This window comes from Pelmatolapia mariae, unplaced genomic scaffold (assembly GCF_036321145.2).
Source record: "Pelmatolapia mariae isolate MD_Pm_ZW unplaced genomic scaffold, Pm_UMD_F_2 NODE_ptg000554l+_length_32064_cov_1, whole genome shotgun sequence".
NCBI lineage: Eukaryota > Metazoa > Chordata > Actinopteri > Cichliformes > Cichlidae > Pelmatolapia > Pelmatolapia mariae.
The window spans coordinates 21,869-26,258 of NW_027052238.1; the positions used below are offsets into that span (position 1 = coordinate 21,869).

Consider the following 4,390-nt stretch of genomic DNA (forward strand, 5'->3'; position numbering starts at 1 on the left):
AAAGAACAAACGAGCCCACACCCCAAGTCAACTCGACGAGACGAAAAAAAAGGATGGACGAGCCCCCAATTCATGTTGCGTTCAAAACACGCCTAGACTAAGAACGTAACAGGTGAATAAACATGGGCGACAACACAGAAAGGAAACTCAACAAGCTCAAATAATCACCAAACAACATAAGCACAAGAAAACAAAACCAGGAAATGAGATGGAAAAGTCCATAAACACAAAACCCTGGGTGAAAGATCCAGAACCGTGACACGGACTGAGAGTACACCTGTGTTCAGGTAAACCTCTGCAGTTGTTGTATTCTGGTTTCATTTGTAACAGACTCCAGACCACCCAACAGGGTATTCATAACAGGGGCTCAGACTGACTCTGCTGCGTTACATAGCAACATACAGTGTGTCATCACAGCACGCTCATTCCTGTGTGTCACGCTCTAAAATGTCCGTGTAGCAACACAGCCTACTGCCAACAAACTGCATCTGCTTCACTGAGAGCTAAAGGCCAGACATAGAAGTTTCCACAGAGAACATTCGTCTGTCTTCAAACAAAGGATGAAGCTCCAGGCGTACGGGGCAAATTCTTCCCAGGAGTCTTTGCGTGTTGACGTCACAGAGCTCCTCCTTCTTCTTCAGAGCGAGTGGACGCAGCACGATGGAAGAAAATCAGTGAGTGTTTAAAGAACTTTTAATGAGACTTCTGCTTGTCCTGACTGTCGACCTCCTTCCTCCATATGGATGTGATTAGGATAAACGTGCCTGTGAAACTTCCTGTATGAACCCTTAAACTATTCGCACGATCAGCATAACGATCTGTTCACGTTCGTCTTCTTCCTGAAACTCTTCGGTGCTTTTGCGAGGAGGAAGCCGTTGAAAAATTGTCTGAAGCTTGCTGAAGAGGGTGGGGGAGGGTGTTCGTGGTTATGTTGTTGCGTGTGTGCGACTCAGTTTATGTTCATGCTTTCTGAAATCAGCCTCTATAAGACGACCATCCACCTTTGTAGAGCGCTGCAGGCCCTTTCTGTTTCACTTCCTGACATTAGGAGGCGTTCCTGACCGATCGCTGCTATGTGATTGGCTGTGAGGAAGTGTCTGTCTTAGAGGAAAGCAGAATTATTTTAATGCTTTTCAAGTTTTCTTCTGCAGGAATCTAAAGTTGTGTGATTTTTAACAGGGCACAGGTCATGATACTGCTCCTGGGAGAGCTGAATAGACTGACTGCGGAGCAGTTTACCAGTTTCAAGTGGCAACTGGGACGCAGGATGCGGGATATACCTGCATACCAGCTGGAGAGGGCAGACCGACATGAAACTGTGGATCTGATGGTGCAGCACCACCCCCATCAGGCCGTGGTCTTCACCCTGGAGATTTTTAGGGCCATCGCCAGGAACGATCTGGCTGAGCATCTGACTCAGCAACTGGCCGATATCGACATGGGAGGTGTTGAACCTACTTTTTCTAAATGAAGCTGTAGAAATGTCCTCACTTTACTCACGCTGAGACAGCAGCAGAGGGCCAGCTGAAGCGCTTTTTTTTAAGAGAACATTTTAAAAAATTACCTTTATTTGGTAAAACTTTGAATTTTTCATGACGATGGTGAGGAGTGGTGTGTGAACTTGTGAAACACGCCAGAACCAGCGTGACAGAGTGATCACGTGACTCTGTGGTTATTCGACTGTTTCTGTGTTTCAGATCTGAGATGACGGGTCTTCGCCTGAAGCTCCGGAAGCATAACACTCTCAGCTCCCACAGCATGAAATACAAATCCATGTCTGTTTATTGATAAATAATCAACTTGTTTGACATTATCTCTGCCTCTGTGACCCAAACTCTGTGTTACAGCGCCACCATCAGGGCAACACCGGACTGTCCACCCTTATGTAACCGGGCTATAATTACACAAAATATGTTTTTAAACCCACATTTGTCCTGGTATACCTGACCTTTAGGACCTCCAAGTCTGTAGTCATCTCCATTATCAGTTAGAGCCCCTCCTCATCCTTTTCTTCTTCTTTGGTGCAACCCTGTAAATTTGGGCTACCCCTTTGGCCTCTCCCCTTTTCTATAATTCCCTTGTGGGGGAATTATTCCTAATTATATCTTTATCCACCTTGATGTTTGTCATTGTGAGTTTTAGTTCGTTATTGTCATCATTACGACTGTCTTTACTAAATGCTGTGTGTAGTACGTGTGTAGATAGCAAGGAAACATTGAAACAATGTTCAGTCAATATCAGGCGATGTCATTGAATCAACGTTGAAATCTGACGTTGACCTAACGTCACTCTTGCACCCTTTTTTAATATTGAAACAACGTCAGGTTTTGATATTGAATCAATGTTGAAACCTGACATTGATTCGACGCCATATTTTCTAACACTGTTGACATTGAAACAATGTCAGATTCTGATATTGAAACACTGTTGAACTATGACGTTGATTTTCCACCTCTTTCACACAGTTGTTTTTTATTGAAAAAAACAAAAAAACAAAATGTCAATAGACATGTATCATTTGCAAAATACTTTATTAAAAGACAAAGTTTCCTTTTACATTTCTATGTTTCACGTCACTTTTTATTATTTACTCCGGGATGGGGATGGATGATGGACGTCCTGCGTGCCACCCGTACGATCTGGAGCATATCTGAGCCATTTCTGGACTGCTTGAGCAAAGACCAACTCAGACATAGAGTTCGCCCCTACCTGCTGCGCCAGGCCATCTAGGACAAAAATAGACACACACACAAAAAAAACAAAAGACAAAAAAAGGGAATTAGAGCACATGAATAAGCTCTTGTTAATTGTTTTCAGCAGGGAGAAAGTATGTAAACTCCTCGGCTGATAAACATGAAAGTCACCAGGCAGAAATCAGCAAACTGCCGCATTTGATTCCCAAAGAGCTATAAGCTGAAAATGTGATATGTCTTAGCATGGTGTGCCATGTATCCTTTAAAAAAAAGAAAACATGGGGTCGTTGGGCTGTACAAAGTGTACAACCTGAGGACAAAACAAGCCGAAGACCAAAAACTCCATCTCCAGATTAACCGGACATGAAAGTCTTGTTATTAAGAAAGACAAAATAATATAGCAAAAACCGGACATAGGAAATGTGAAATGCACCCAGCACATCAATTGATCCCTTTATTGTTCACTTTAGGCTCATAAAACTACAATAAATGTTAAAACTTACCAAATATGCATCTGCACAGCGCTGTCTCTTTAAATGCCCTTTTTTGCTTTGTCTGGTCCTTGGTATTTTTTCCCTGCCCAGTTGAGTACAGAGGCCAGCTCCTTTGTAATGGCATAAACCATTACACGGCGGACTCGCACCTCCAGTGTGGTCCAGCAGCACCAATCAACGCAAAGCGTCTCACCTATAGACACATTTTATGAGATGGAATTAGTGTGTCTTATGTCTTAAATGTGTATGCAAGTGCTTGTGTGTTTACTTCATGTAATTGATGATAGAAACATGTCATTTAGTTTTCCCTAAAGCCTGATTTTCAAGTCATACAAAGAATAAACCAAAGTATTGGCAGTACAATGTATTTCTATTCCCTTTTGTTGGATATTCATTTGTTAGTTCTTGTAACTGCTAAAAGTGTTTACTAGTTTTTGCCTGTCACATATATTTGTTATACCATGTAAACTGTGAAATTCCAAGATTTTCAAACTTGCCTTGCAATAGTGGCCTCACAGAGTCTCTGGAATCTACAGAAAAAAAAATCACAACAAGATGACATTCAGGAGTATAAACTGGTGTTTTGAAGATAAGAGTACAATGACATTGTGATGCAGCTTTAAAGCTTTTTTAAAAGCATACCATCTATAGGGAAGACATCAGACTCTGCATGCTGGGGAGATCGCAAAGCTGTGTCGGTTTGTGCCGGAGTGGCGAAAGGTGCCGGAAGCTGGGTGGGGCATTATGATGGTTGCTATCAGTGGGCTGGGGGGCAGACTGCGGAGTGGTGAGGGCTGTTTAGAAAAAGATCATTTTTAAGTATTTAAGAATACAAACAACTTGTCAAAAAGTTTCCTTGTGTCAGACACAGATATGTACACAGACACTAGGCAGTATTTTATTACCTGGTATTTTCACTCGAGGGGCCTGGGGAAACCGTTTTTTTGTAGGCTGCTCATCCTCTGAGTCCGTATATGTGTACAGGGGATTTGGTCTAAAGAAAAGAAATTAAAAACGGTCTTAAGTAATTGTAAATGTGCTTTTGGCATATTTTTTCCTAAAGTTAGTTTGATTTCTAACAACACACACAGGAAACAGAGACGTGCAAGAAGGTACAGTATACAATGAATTTTTGAAGTGCACAAGTGTACACGGCTTTGCATGTTTAAAAAGTTTACAAACTTCCACTTTTTGGACTATATT

The 4,390-nt window shown here is 41.9% G+C and overlaps 1 long non-coding RNA gene across 1 annotated transcript; it reads right to left on the reverse strand.

Moving 5' to 3' along the window:
- Window positions 1-2,621: 2,621 nt before the first annotated feature.
- Window positions 2,622-4,181, reverse strand: LOC134623320 (uncharacterized). The gene is made up of 5 exons (XR_010093300.2): window positions 4,093-4,181; window positions 3,830-3,981; window positions 3,685-3,717; window positions 3,197-3,380; window positions 2,622-2,726 (listed from the first exon to the last, which is right to left on the reverse strand). It is a non-coding gene; the product is annotated as an uncharacterized LOC134623320 (long non-coding RNA).
- Between the last annotated feature and the right edge of the window lie 209 nt (window positions 4,182-4,390).